The 15,667-nt window shown below is 39.4% G+C and overlaps 1 pseudogene; it reads left to right on the forward strand.

Annotated features, from left to right (window-relative positions):
• The first annotated feature begins 10,525 nt into the window (after positions 1-10,525).
• On the forward strand, positions 10,526-11,366 carry LOC123804726 (annotated as a pseudogene).
• Positions 11,367-15,667: the final 4,301 nt, after the last annotated feature.

Consider the following 15,667-nt stretch of genomic DNA (forward strand, 5'->3'; position numbering starts at 1 on the left):
AGAAGGAAAGAAAGAAGGAAGAAAAGAAAAAGAGAAAGAAAGAAACTGGGGGAAAGAAGTAGTTAAAAAAGCATCTAATATTTATTAAAGTTTTATCATGTGTCAGCCACTCTTGCAAGCAATTTACACTAAGTATGCTATTTAATTTTCAAAACAGTGCTATAAGCCAAATACTATTTTCATTTTTATAAGTGAGAAAAAAAGGCTTAGAGGGGTTAAGTAATTTGTTCAAAGTCAAACATCTTGTGAGTGGTGACATGGGATTTGAACCTGAAAATCTGACTTCAGTGCCTGACATTACACTGAACTGCCACGAAGGCAAGTACCATGTGTGTGCTGATGAAGAGAAGACTGATTGAAAGTCTGTATAAAAGCAGGTGGCACTTTATCTGCCTTTCCATTCTAAATGATAGCTTTGCTGGATAGAATAATCTAGGTTCTAGGTCCTTGCTTTTCATCTCTTTGAATGCTTCTTGTCAGCCTCTTCTTGCCTGCAAAGTTTCTTTTGAGAAGTCAGCTGATATTCTTATGGGAGCTCCTTTGTAGGTAACTCTACTTTTCTCTTGCTGCTTTTAAGATGCCTTATCTTTAACCTTTGATATTTTACTTATGACATGTCTTGGTGTGGTCCTCTCTGAGTCCATCTTGTTTGGGACTCAATGTGCTTCCTGGACTTGTATGTCTATTTCCTTCACTAAATTAGGAAAATTTTTTCATTATTTTTTTAGATGTTTTCAATTTCTTGCTCTTTCTCTTCTCTTTCTGGCATTCCTATGATTTGGATGTTGGTGCATTTAAAGTTGTCCCTAAGGCTATCCTTGATTTTTAGTTTTTTTCTTCTTGCTATTCTGATTGAATGCTTTTTCCTTCCTTTTTAAATGGATTTATTTAAGAAAAAGATGAAGATCAAAACTATGAACACTAAACAGGCAATAAATTCACAAATATCAACCACTGAATCTAAAAACAAACAAACAAACAAACAAACAAACAAACTAAGCCAACAACCAGGACAAGAACAGAATCATAGATATGGAAATCATTTGGAGGGTTATCAGTGGGAAGGAAGAAGAAGAAGCATGGGGGAAAAGGTGCCGGGATTAAGAAGCATAATTGGTAGGTACAAAATAGACAAGGGGATATCAAGAATAGTATAGGAAATGGAGAAGCCAAAGAATTTATAAACACAACCTATGGACATGAACTAAGGGGAAGATTTCTGGAAGGAAGAGGGGTGCCAGGCAGAGGGGAACAAGGGGGAAAATTGGGAAAATTGTAATAGCACAGTCAATAAGCTATATTTTTTAAAAAGCATGTGGACTCCAATCTCTTTTCTCACTTACGGTGAAAGATGATTCTCACTCCCCTATGCCAGCAGACCCTAAATGAGAACCGTAAACACAGTGGAAGGCAGAAGTGCTTCACTGAGACCAGGAGACTGGGTAAAAGTCTGTACATTCTGTGGTGAGGCCATCTAAGCTCCTTCTTCCACTCACCTTTAAGAACATTACCTGCCAAGCTTATTCTCCTGAGACTGGAAATTGGAAAATTCTTTTTGGGGAAATTAACCATCCCTACATGGCCCTCCATAAAACAACTCAGATAACTCTATGATGAAAATCACTGATTGATAAGCCCTGACCTTTTAGAGCTTCCATAGTTTTTAGTGCCTCATTCTTAAACAGAAGCAGATAACTAAGGATGACTGATGCTTAAGGAAAGACTTATAGATGAAAGACTAAGAAAAAAAACCCCAGAAAAATAAACAGATAAAATAAACTTGGGGAAAAAAGTCAGCACAGGTAATAGGAGAAAATTTTAAAATAAGAACATTTTCAGCTGTGGTTGGGTGGCTCAGCTGGTGGGAGCATCAAAAGGTATGCCTAGGTTGTGGTTTCAATCCCTGGTCTGCGTGTATACAGGCAGCAACCAATGAATGTTTCTCTCTCCCATCTCTCTCTCTCTCTGTCTCTCTCTCTGTATCTATCTATCTCTGCCTCTCTGTCTCTCTCTCTCCTTTCCACTCTGTCTAAAATCAATAAACGTATCCTTGATTGAGGATTAAGAAAAGAAGAAAAATATTTTCAGAGAGTTAAGAGGATATTAAATCTGTGACACAACAATATGAGAAAATTAAAAAAGAACATTCACACTCTGGCTCAGTGGACTGAGCACTGGCCTGTGAACCAAAGGGTCACCAGTTTGATTCCCAGTCTGGGCACATGCATGGGTTACAGGCCAGGTTCTAAGTTGGGGGTGCGAGAGAGGCAATCAATTGATGTATCTCACACATTGCTGTTTCTCTCCCTCTCTTTCTCCCTCCCTTCCCCTCTCTCTAAAAGTTAATAAATAAAATATAAAGAATAAAAATAAAAAATAAATAAGAACATTCAGAGAAGAAACAGATCTTAGAAATTACAAATTAGGCTTGTATCTGGTCTTCCTCCATTGTTGGCAGAGGTAAAAATTCAATGTAAGCGTTAGAAGATAAAGTTGAACAGAAAGTAGAATTTAAAAAAATAACAGGCTTCTTGGGGTATAATCCCAGCAGTGGAATCACTGGATCAAAAGGCAGTTCCATTTTAGTTTTATGAGGAAATTCCATAGTTTTCCATAGTGTCTGCACCAGTCTGCCTTCCTACCTACAGTGCACTAGGGTTCGTTTTTCTGCACATCCTTGCCAGCACTTGCTGTTTGTTGATTTATTAATGATAGCCATCTGACCAGTGTAAGGTGATATTTCAGAACTTGTGCACTCCTATGTTCATAGCAGCATCATTTACAATAGCCAAGTGCTGAAAATAGCCTAAGTGCCCATCAGTAAATGAGTGGATCAAAAGAACAGTGATACATTTACACAGTGGAATACTACACAGCAGAAAGAAAGAAGGAACTCTTACCTTTCTTGACAGAATGGATGGAACTGGAGAATATTATCCTAAGTGAAATAAGCCAGGTAGTGAAAAAAAAATACCATATTACCTCACCTATAAGAGGAACCTAATGAACAAAACAAATGAGCAAAATAGAGCAAGAGGCATGAAAACAAGGAACAGACTGACGGCAACCAGAAGGGAGAGGGCAGGGGCATAAGGGTGGAAAGAAGGTAAGGGACTAGTCAAGGAACATGTATGAATGACACATGGACATGGACAACAGGGTGGAGATTGACTGTGGGAGTGGGTCGGGGGCTGGGCTGGGTGAAAGGGGGCAAAGGGGGAAAAATAGTGACAACTGTAATAGAATAACAATAAAATAAAAAATTTAAAAACAACAAAAATATAGGAAACAAAAGAAAAATGAATACTAGAGGACCAGTTTTAGAAAACCAAGAGTGCAGAGTGGACCAAGACAATAGAGGGAAGAAATGATCAAGGAAATGATAAAACTGTTGCATTTGAATGACACGTATTCATATTAAAAGAATTCCTTGATTGCTCAGCACAATGGATTAAAAAAAGATTCTTTTTTAAAAAAATTTTATTGGTTGATTTTAGGTGGGGGGAATGGAGAGAAACATTGACTTTATTGTTCTGCTTACTTATCCTTGGTTGATTCTTGTATGTGACCTGACTATGGGTTGAACCCACAACCTTGGTGTATCAGGATGATGTTGTAACCAACTGAGCTACCTATCCAGGGAAAAATAAAATAAAATATAAAATAAAATATAAAATAAAATAAAATAAAATATTATTAGCAAGGCACATCATCATAAGATTTTAGAAAACTGTAACAAAGAAAAGATTTTTAAACTTTCTAGTGGAATGAAACAAAATACAATTCTGGAAAAGAGAAGAAAATTATGTAACATCTCCAAACTTCTAAAGGAAAGTAATTCATAATCTAGATTTATGTTTCCAGAGAAACTATCAATCAATGCAGAAAAATATTTTCAGATATTGAGGGTCTTAATGTTATCTCCTAAGATCTTATTCTTGGGAAGTTACTGAAGGATATAACTTTCCCAAAACAAGGGAGTAAACCAAGAAAGAAGAAGGCATGAAATTCGGGAACTAGGTGATGTCATTCAGGAGAAATGCAAAAGGAAGTCAAGAGAATGAAGGTGTAAGTAAGACCCAAGAAGATAGCCTCACAACAGATCTAGAGAGAAATGAGTCTAGACTGGAGTAGGAATATGAGGGACTCCAGGAGAGATGTCTCCAAGTAATAAAAGGCCATCTACTGTACTTAACTGAATTGAGAGATTTATATTATATTTTGGTGGAGAGTTCTGGGATAGGGTTAGTGGTAGGAAAAGAGAAAACTAAACAAATAAAAAAATAGGACAGCTATTAATTACTGCAAAAAAAACCCAACCCAAAAAAGTCACACATAAAAGGAAATACACTTAAAGCAGATGACAATGTTTACCTGTGAATAGCAGCTACATTATCATAATGTTATATGCCATGAATTGTTTTCTAACCAAAAACTATGCTATAACTGTACTGGAGAAATTATGGGGGATGGGAAGTATATATGTATTTATATATGTGTTATAAAAGAACCAAATCCTCATTTTCCAGTACAGGAAGGCATTAGGTAGTCCAAAAAACTAAAAAAATCATTAAATAGAAATAGAAGTCTATCATTTAGAAATATAGAAGTAAATACAGAAAGAAATAGCTATAAGAATTGGAAGTCTTTGCCTCAGGATTAGGAACATGAGAGTGTGAGAGAGGAAGTGGAGAGTGCTGATGTTAGCCTTGTTGAACTGTTAGACTTTAACATTATATACACATGTAACTTGACTTTAAAAAAACCCAGAGGGACCTGTGGTCTGGGGAAAAATGAGAAGGGTTTTAGGTGGTGGGTACAATAACAACCTCAGAGGGAAGAACAAAAGGGGTAGAAGTGGGGTGGGGCACATGTTTATGCTGTCCCTGCTGGAGGTCTGTGAGATGAGAAAAAGGGGATGGAGGTGTGTGGGGATGAGGGGTGGGGTACAGAGGAGGGAGCTCATGGAGTGGTCTGGGACCCAGGAGAAAGAGCAAGGCCTGAGTTTCCTGAGTCAGAGTGTTATAGAACAGACCGGGGGAGGGGAGGTGAACGATATACTATTACTGAATGGACCTGCCCTTGTGCTTCCAGGGTCCCCCACCATGTACAAGGTTTGCCTTGCCCACCACCAGGGAAAGACATCTCTCAATGCCAGAGACTGGTGAAAAGGAAAGGGATTATTTATTTAAAGAGTTATACAAACTGAAGAATAATAACTTAATGTCTTCATTGAGATCCCAAAGTCCTTTAGAACACCCACAAACACACAGTTCTTCCTTCTCCTTCTGCCCAGTCTGGGGTACTGTATCTCAGAAAAAGAAATAGAAGTCTGTGGTTCTTCTCTGCCCAAGCCTCGTGGTCCCAAAAAGATGCTGCATGGATGCTGCACCTGGGTTTAAATTCCAGTGCCAATCTTCCTCTGCTGCACCATTTCCAACTCCTCCCACAGTTGACCACAGCTTCCAGCATTCCCATCGTTTTTCCAGCTTTTCTGGGCTGCCATAGTAAGTCCAGGCAGGTGTGGCCTGTGGTATGGAGCCAATCATCTCCACGCTCTCATGTAGGCTCTGTAACTAGGCGGAGTTGCCTCTCAGTTACATCATGGGTTGACGTCACTCCCATCCCCCTGGCTCAAAGCATGACCAAAGTTGTTTAACATATCCATGAAACCAGTTAAGGTTATAAATGTGTTAAACAACCATTCTAGAGGTTATCTGCAAAACTGTTGTACAAAACAACTCTCAATGGCCCTGCTCCATGTGTCCCAACCCCCAGCTCAGACTTGTGGGGGTGAGGACAGCCCATATATATATATTTTTTTCTAATATTTCCTGGACATTGAGTTCTGGACCCCATTACCAATCCCTATTTGGGCCCCACCTTGGCTGCACCCTGTTACAAGAGGGCAGTATTTAGAGACCTGCCAAACTCAGCTATGGTCTCTTACTTTTGGGGAGAAGCTGGCTTGGTGACAGAAGGCAGACATCAGAGAAGGTAAGGAAGAAGCATTTTGTAGTTTAGGGGGTTGTGAGACTAAATCAAGTTGGTTCTATATTTTACCTGTGCATAATTCTGAGATGAATTACCTCAGACCCATGGGGTGGGATGGCATGGAGGAGCAGCTGAGCAGACAGGTCCAAGGTAGAGATGCTGGGGCTGGAGGAGCCACTGATGGGGCTGGGCCTGGGCTAGAGTACAAGGATACAGGAACTTCACAAGGAGGGGTGGGGAACTTTGGCTCATAACAGCTGAATAACTCACATAAATGTCTCAGAAAGGGTCTAGAACAGTGTCTAGTGCATAATAAGTGCTCAGCGAACATTTGTTGAATAAGGAACAAGTGACTGTATTCTCACAGATTGCTGCAGTGGTGCTTTCCAGTTAGACTGGAGGCCCTATCTCCTCAATCTCAACAAATATTTGCCTAACGAGGAGATTCATTCACTAAATGTTATTTATGTAATATTTATTTAAAACTTACTATGTTCCAGGAACCATTCTAGATATTGAAAATTCAGCAAGAAACAAAACAGATAGAAATCCTCACCAGCACAATGTTATATCTTAGAGGAAGTAACCAGTGATTAGAGGGCACATACTACACATTCAGCATTGTTCCAAGCACTTTATAGTATTAATAATAAGGGAACTCAAGAGTTAAGAGATTTTAGCCTTTGCTATAGTCGATAGGCTTAAGTGATTAATGCATGTGAAAAGCTGTTTTTCCAGGAACTGCAGTGCAGACGATATAACTCCAGGAGGTTGACCAGTAATTCAACCTTTGTGTCCCTGGGAGTCTGCAAGCCATGGAGCTGGTATATGAGCTCTTTTGTTCCAGAGAGGGAAGGCCTGTGATGCAGATAAAGAATTGGTGATCAACAGATCAAGAAGTACAGTGGTACCTCAGTACTCATCGTTAATTTGTTCTAGAACTTGTGATGAGTGCTGAAACCAATGAGTTTTCTTGTGGAGCAGCATCACGACTCATACAAGTTCTAGCAAGCACAAGAAGTCCAGAGCAACCGCTGAGTGCCGAAACATTTCTTTTTTCTGGTCAAAATGCGATGAATACAGGATTTGACAAGTTCTGAAGTGACAAGTACTAGGAAAATTGTCACTGGACTGCAATTCATCCAATTAACCTTTTTCCAAAACTCCTTACCTACCCTTTCTTCTCCTTAAAACATAAAAATGTTGGCTTGAAATGAGATGTTAAGATGGTTTTTGAGAGTACATATCAATCCTTGTCTCTATTTATTGGTTCTGGTAGTCACAGGCAGTGTGAACACTGACTTTTTCAGTTTCATTAACTCATTTAATCCTCACAACATTATAGAGAAGATACTGTTAATTTTTCTGTTTTACAGATGATGAAACTGAGGCAAAGAAAAGTTAGGTAACTTGCTCAAGATCATGCAGCTAATAAACACATGGCTGGAATTTGAACCTAATGTTGGGGCCACAGTGTCAAGGCTCTCCTGACACCATGCTATACACCTTTGCAGCCTCACTCCTCTTTCCAAAGGGGAGAAGGGAGGATGGTTTTTTTTTTAAAGAATTTATTTATTTATTTATTTATTTATTTATTTATTTATTTATTTATTTATTTATTGTTTAGAGAGGGAAGGGAGGGAGATAGAGAGAGAGAGAGAGAGAGAGAGAGAGAGAGAGAGAGAGAGAGAGAAACATCAATGAGAGAGAGAGAAAGAGAGAGAGAAACATCAATGTGCGGTTGCTGGGGGTTATGGCCTGCAACCCAGGAATGTACCCTGGCTGGGAATTGAGGGAGGATAGTTTTTAAAGACAAATCAACCATAGATTCTGCACTGTGATGCATTGCAGGGGAGAGGACTGTCTACCTGTCAGTGGAATGGGAAGAAGGGTTAGGCAGGGAGCAGAATTGCTGGGGCATGAGTCTCTGGGAGCAGAGCCATGGAGTCCTCTTGCTACGAATCAAACCCTAATCTTTACCCCTGCTTCTCCGCAGTGCTGGAGGAAATGGGCACATGCATTAGAGGAAAAAAAAGCAACACTTGTACATGATTTGTACGGATATAATTTGGGTGAGGGTGAAAATTCAATGGTCAGATGTTAGTGCTGACAGTATTCCAAGGATGGAAGTTAGTGCAGAGAGCAGCACGGTTTATAATTTTTGTTGTTTTTTGCCTGTGACTGATTTACATGAATGCTTTTTCAGGGAGGGGACTGGACTAGGGAAGTGGCCCCTGTGCTGAGAAGGATCCAGGAAGTCAAGTTCATCTCAGGGCTAGGCTCTGGCCTCAGAAATGTTTGGACTGGGGGTGGGGGGTTTGGGGCTCCTCTTTCCCATTGTGGGGTTAACATTAATCTGTTACATTTTGCTGCTGTTACACCCCATGGAAGCTGAAATTGCACAACTACGCCCACTTCTGTAAACTGGGGTGTGGCATGTGAAGAGAGGCTGGGACTCTAAGTCACAGGATTTCACTCAGTGTCTCCTCCGGGCAAACCTGAATCTGTTGGCAATAGTCATGCAACCCCCTCTACACATATAGCACTTTCTATCTTTCTATGTGCTTTTACACCCATTATCTCATTCATTCATTCATTCATTCATTTTGCCATTTGGCATATGTGAAGCTGCTCATTCATTTTGCCATTTAGCACATGAGAAGACAAAGACTTCTCGAAGTCAAAAGAAATATGGATTTTGCCCAGTGTCACACAAGCAGAATCCTTCACTCTTCCTCCATCCCTCCAACTCCTTACCAGCTTTGACTGCATCCCACAGACACATTCTCTGTGATCTCCTGTTGTGAAGCTGTTACAGAAAACACTCTGACCCTTGGGGTCTTGTTACTCTGTGGTTCTTTATGCCCACCACTTTAAGAACTGTGGCTCTCAATGCCAGAGTTTTTCAAAAAGGAAAGGAACTATTTATTCAAAAGTTATACAGGTTCAGAATAATGGCCGAATGTAGCCATTAAATCCCAAAGTCCCTTTATAACACCTGCAAACACACACACTCACAGTCCTGCCTCCCCTTGTTAACCAGGCCAGTCAGGGGTGCCATATCTCAGGAAAAGAAAATAGAAGTCCATAGCTCAGCTAGGCTCCCATTCTTAATCCAAAACTGCATCTTCCTGGTGGGCCAGGGAGTCCTTCTGCACCCTTTCAAACTGCGTGACCAGGACCCTGCACTGCTGCTATATGGTCAAGAGGCTTCTCCTTCCCCAGCTGCATGGTCAAGAGCCCTGCACAGCTGCTACATCTTGCTTTCCGGCTTTCTAAGCCATGTGGTCAAGGGAGCCCCCTCTCTGCTCCCAAACCACATGGTAAAAACCCCAGCAAGGCTGCAGTACCTGGGTTTAAATCCCAGTGTGGATCTTCCTCCATAACCCTATTTCCGACTCCTCCCACACCGGGTTACACCTGCCAGTAGTCTGCTGGTAGTCTGCCAGTAGTCTTCTGCCTTTCTCAGCTCCCATTGTTAGTCTGGGCAAGCATGGCCTTGAGATGCAGAAGCCACCTCCAAGAGGGTCTTGCATGTGCAGGAAGCTCCTCCAGCTACTTCACATCCTGGGTTAGAGCAATGCCCATTTCCCTGGCTCCGAGCTGGCCCAGGTTTTTAACATTATGAAAACACTGGCCAAGTACTTCAGATATGCATAGTAGCTCTCAGTGGCCCTGTTCTGCTTTCCTGAGCCCACAAGTGATAGCTATGGGTTGTTTGTTTTTTTTTTTTTTTCATTTTGGGGGCACCTCTAGCTCAGCACTCCATTACAAAGTGAGAATAAACTATCAACCTGTGTAAGACCCAGTGCCTGTCCAGGGAGCTTGCTGCCTGGTGGCAGGAGTCTCCTGCACAGAGGTAGTTCCAGGGCCACGAGGGAGTGCCAGAGAGGTAAGAAAGTGCTGAGTGTCCTGGAGGCAGGAGGGAGAACTCCATTTATGTGAGGTAGTTGGGGAAGTCTTTACGGAGGAGATGACTTTTGATCAGGCCTTGAAGGAGGCTTAAGAATTTTATAGGCAGAGAAAAGTAGAGGGGACACCAAGCAGAAGCTGTAGTACAGGCAAAGTCAGGAACAAAATGGATGAAAGTGTCAGGCTACATATAGAGTTTGTGGGCCTGAAACGTTTTTGGGAAACCTTCCTTTCAGAAACAGAATATAAAATTACAAATGAAAAATTAAACACAAAGGCAAATTTTTATTTAGAATGAGAAAAAAATACAGTTAATCAAAAATTTCAAAAAAAGTTGGCAAATGCTTTTCGGCCTGGAAGGCACAGGAGCCTCAGTCCATGGGCTGCGGGCTATGGCGCTGGTGGGTGCCAGCCAGTGAGTGGGTCTTGGTGGCAGACTGGTGCTGGCCCAGTGTGCCTCCCCCTCGCAGAGGAAGCTGGGTGCAAGACCAAGATCGTCAAGATGCCTGTATCCAAGCCTTGCCTCTCTGGATATTTTGCTTACTACCTATGCTGTTCTAGGACAAATTCAAGAACAGAAGAACTCAGAATACCTTAAAGAAGATTGGATAACCAAGAAATGACTAGTTAAGAGTCTGCTGTATGTGTGAAAATGCCTGGATTCCAGAAAAGTTCAGTTTACACCAAGAACCCTATGAGAGTAGAAGAAATTATCTGTGGTTATATCAAAGGAGAAGCTGTCAAACTTCAGATAACAGACTTTAATATGACACTGAGTAGATATTCCTACGAAGGGAAAAGATGCCCAATGTGTCACAATGTCATTGACAACTGAAGCTGGTTTCAGACGAATGTTGAAAAAAGTTATTGCAGCTAAAGGAAAAAAATTGTAATGGATTGGATGGATCCTGTTGTTGAAATGGATCTTGTTCTTACTGTAGAAGGACCCTTATATGGTAGAGTGGAGAACTAAATCACATGGTTTGCTTGTTGAACAGGCTTTACTGAAAGGTAAACTTAAAGAAATTGTGGCAGAATCAGATGTTATGCTCAAGGAAGGATTTGAGAATTTCTTTAATAATCTCCAACAACATTGTATTCCTGTTTATGTTTTTTGCTGGCATCAGTGATATACTACAGATTATCTGTCAAGTGCTTTTATGACAGTGGGGTGCAGAAAAGATTTAAAGGAGGTCTAATTCATGTACTTAACAAACATGATAGTGCCTTGAAGAACACAGAGTATTTCAATTAACTAAAAGACAGTAGCAACATAATTCTGCTGGGGGTCTCCCAAGGAGACTTAAGAATGGCAAGTGAAGTAGCTAATGTTCAATACATTCTGAAAATTGGATATCTAAATGATAGAGTGGGTGGGCTTTTAGAAAAGTGCATGGACTCTTCTTGGTAAAGATGAATCATTGAAGGTAGCCAACCCTATCCTACAGAAGATTCTGTAAACCAGAGTTCTTCAAGTTCTTCTCTCTTGTGGGCGCAACTGACGCAAGAGCTGCTCATGTCTTCATCTTGCTGAAAGACTTTTATTTATAATATATTCTTGCTCTTGAAGTGTTTTCAGACATGCTGAATCCATCAACAGGAACCTCCTTATTCTCCACCTCTCTGAACACACTCCTCACTGTATTAACATTAAAAAATCTTAAAGTTAAAATTTGAAAAATAACTCCCTACATTTCCAAAGTGAATTTTGTAGTTTAATGCTATGAAGTTTTATTTTAAAGTACTATCTTATTATTTTTTTAAGTCCTCACCTTAGGATATGTTTATTGATTTTTTTTTTTTTTTTTTTAGGGAGAGAGGAAGGGAGAGAGAAAGAGAGAAATATTGATTTGAGAGGGAAACATTGATTGGCTGCCTCCTGTAAGCCCCACAGCTGGGAATCAAACTTGCCACCTAGTTATGTACCCTGAGCAGGAATTGAACCCACAACCTTTTAGTGTGTGGAATGATGCTCCAATAAACTGAGCTATCCAGACAAGGCAATGCTGTAAAGTTTTTGAGGAGTCTTTGTACACTGGGAAAGTTCAATGTGCATGACTTTAGGTATGGCCAATTTTGTGATTTGGATGCATTTTCCTGATAATATTCCCATCTCCTGCAATTGTCTTATGTTCATTATTTTGTTTGAGAAAATTGAAATTTACCAGAAAATACTGACACTTGATGTTTGAAAAAACTTGACATCCAGATGTCACTAATTATTATGAAATGTTCTATTTTGATGCACTGATAATAAACATAAAATGGAAAGCCCTCCCAAAATAGTTGGCAACTACCACAAATATTTCACAAGTTAGAAAAATGGCAATATTTTTCTTAACTCGATGACTCAATCATATGCTTAATTATTTTTCTGTTTTCTTGGCTCTGTGATATTGATTGCTTCATATGACAACCATTTTGTGAAACAATTTTTTGTGGACAGATGAGAAAGAGAAATTAGTCTTTCCTCTGATATTGTTAATTAAATTAGTTTTTGCTATTGATAATTTAGAAAAGTTTTTGTTTTTAGCTTTTACAACTCATTTCTGATAATATCATGTAAATTCTTAGAATTATTGCTAAGTTAAGAAAACATCTATCAAGTTTCTTTCACATATGATCTGTAAGATGTAAGGACATCTCTAATTTTCATAAAATATAATGTTACGTAATTTTTAAATTGAAGATATTCACTATTGGTTTATTGTCTGTCTTGTGTCAGTGACTTCCTATGTTATCTAAGAGCTTCACTATTACTTCTGTTTGAAACTTATCTCTTTTTCTTATTGAATTACTGCTTTTGGTATGATCTGAACTTTACAATATGATTCTTAATGTCAGAGTAATTTATTCTGATTCCTTCTCTCTTCTTTATTGCTTTTGAATCAACATTTCAAAGACACTGAATTAGAGGACAGGCTGACAATGACCAGACGGGAGAGGGGAGGAAATTTGAGGGGAATTTCAGGGGAGAATAGGAAGGGTTTACAGGAACAAATACAAAGGACACATGGACAAAAAATAGGGGGGATGGAAATGGGAGGGAGCAGGGGAGGGATGAGTGGGAGGGCTGGAATGGGAGTAAAGGACAGAAAACTGTACTTGAACAATGATTAAAATAAAATTTAAAAAAGGAAATAACCTCAAATTAAGCTTCCTGTTTTTGAAAATATGGAAATCATAATTCATTTATAAATTTAATAGAATAGAAATGTATTTATTGCCTATTAATTTAAATGAACTGAAAGCAAGAATGACTCTTTAATCTTTCATTTGTTGGGAATTCTTGGTGATAAATGATCTATTTGAGGCCATTAAATACTGTATAGCCTTTTCCTGAAAACAAAAAACAAAAAACAGAAATAATTTTTTAATCTGGATTTTAACTTAGTTTTTCTAGTAAATAAGCCTATGCCCTTCACATACATCTAAGTCTTTATCACTTATTTTATGGACATGTTCTAAGATGTTTTCCAAGAATACAGCTAATACAGCACATTCAACCTTTATCAAATTTTTGGATCTTGTTCATGTTTCTATTCCAAGTCTTCAAAAAATACATTTGAGTCCTTGAAATGTCCGTATACCCCTATCACTGGGCTTGGAAAGCTTTATAATGGGACAATCATTTCTTCACATTGAGACTTTTAAAAATCAAATCCAAGTTGGGATGTGTTTAAAATACTTCATTCCTAAGATGAGCCAAAACACTAATCATGTAACTATTGCAAATACAAAAGTAATTAACAGCCATAGACCACTGTGAGGAGCAGCTTCTCTCAGGAGAGATGCCAAGAGTGGGCTGTGCAGACTGCACAGTCTGTGCCTGATGGTCCTTCCAAAGGGGGTTGGAGCCCCCTTCTCACTTATCAGAACAGCTTTACCATGTGACAGATGAGAGAGAATGCTGTTGTGGCAGGTTACAAACATGAGGTACTTATTTCAAAATCACTCCTGAATAGTCAAATTTATAGTTTTTTAAAAAAAGATTTTATTTATTTTTAGAGAGCGGGAAAGGGAGGGAGAAAAACATCAATGTGTGGTTGCCTCTCACGTGGCCCCCACTGGGGACCTGGCTTGCAACCTAGGCGTGTGCTTCGACTGGGAATTGAACCAGTGACCTTTTGGTTCACAGGCTGGTGCTTAATCCACTGAGCCACACCACCCAGGGCTACGTTTATAGTTTTCTGATGGAAAAAAAGTGAGATGACTCATGATGTTTTCCACTGTAACAGTTGTGCACAATAACTATCAACTAGTCAACATTTTTTTGTGTGTGTGAAATTGTGGAGTAATATTTGGTGTTGGTTTGTTTATTTGATTTACTACCGTTTTTTGTAAATGTTTTTGATTAATTCTTTGTAAGCTGTCTTGGATAAATGTCATCCCCTCCAAGCCATTTCAACATTGTCTTAGCTGCTCTTATAAAAATGAATCAAATTCAGCAATTTAATGATTTTAATAAAATTCTATTATTTGAAAAATGATAATTTTCAATGCCACTTTTAAAGAATACTCTACTCAGCCCTGGCTGGTGTGGCTCAGTGGATTGAGCACCAGCCTGTGAACCAAAAGGTCACTGGTTCAATTCCCAGTCGAGGCACATGTCTATGTTGCAGGCCAGGTCCCCAGTGGGGGCCACGTGAGAGGCAACCACACATTGATGTTTCTTTCCCTCTCTTTCACCCTCTCTTTCCCTCTCTCTAAAAGTAAATGAAATCTAAAAAAAGAAAAAGAGCCCTGCCTAGTGTGGCTCAGTGTATTGAACATCGCACTGTGAACCAAAGGATCACTGGTTCATTCCCAGTCAGGGCACATGCCTGGTTTGTGAGTCAAGTTGTGCTCCCAGTAGGGGGCGCGCAAGAGGCAACCACATATTGATGTTTCTCTCCCTCTCTTTCTCCTTCCTTTCCCCTCTCTCTAAAAATAAATCAATAAGATATTTTTTAAAAGAAAAGAGCACTCTTTTACTTTAAAATGTAATAATTGAAACTACTTTAGCACTGTTCAGTAATATTGAATATTTGTGTTCAGTCTTTAAAAAAAAGATTTATTTATTTATTTGTTTGTTTGTTTGTTTATTTATGTTTAGACAGATTCTTACTCATCATTCTAGTCTCATCTTACATCTTCCTGCAGGAACCTCATCTGATATCCCAAAACTAAGTCACACTCCCATCCCACCCCCAGCTTACACCCTAAGTATTTTTCATACCTATTCTATTTTTCTGTTTATTTGTTTCCACCCAAGATGATCTCCTTGAAAGCATGAAGCCTGTACATGGTCAATTCTTGGAAGACCAGCTTATAGCACAGTAGGAGCCAGGGAAAGTTGGTATTCTGCAAGACTCATCAGGGCAGCTTAATTAACTGGGCAGGTGGGGCAGTGAGCTCAGCTATCATTCAGCACTTAGAACTGAAAATATAGCTGTGTTTTAGTTGTCAAATAATTCCCAGGTATTTGATGAGGGCTCACTCATCCAACAGATTTAGAAGAGGTAGGGTACCTGTACAGGATAATGGTTAAGGACATAACTTTTGGAGTTATACCAAGTGACATTTAAATCTTTGTTTTCTTCATACTTAAATAAGGTGAATAAATAGGAAGTTATTAATATTATTGTTGCCAGAAATGAAAGATGCCTGGAAATGAAAGATGCCTCTTGCATAATTGTTTATTGTGTCCTCTAGATCATGTTACTGCTCCTATAGAGAGAGATGCTGAGATTTTGAGAGATTCTACCTAATTCTGAAGTCA

Source organism: Phyllostomus hastatus, unplaced genomic scaffold (assembly GCF_019186645.2).
Source record: "Phyllostomus hastatus isolate PE091 unplaced genomic scaffold, TTU_PhHast_1.1 phas_scaffold_216, whole genome shotgun sequence".
NCBI classification, from domain to species: Eukaryota; Metazoa; Chordata; class Mammalia; order Chiroptera; family Phyllostomidae; genus Phyllostomus; species Phyllostomus hastatus.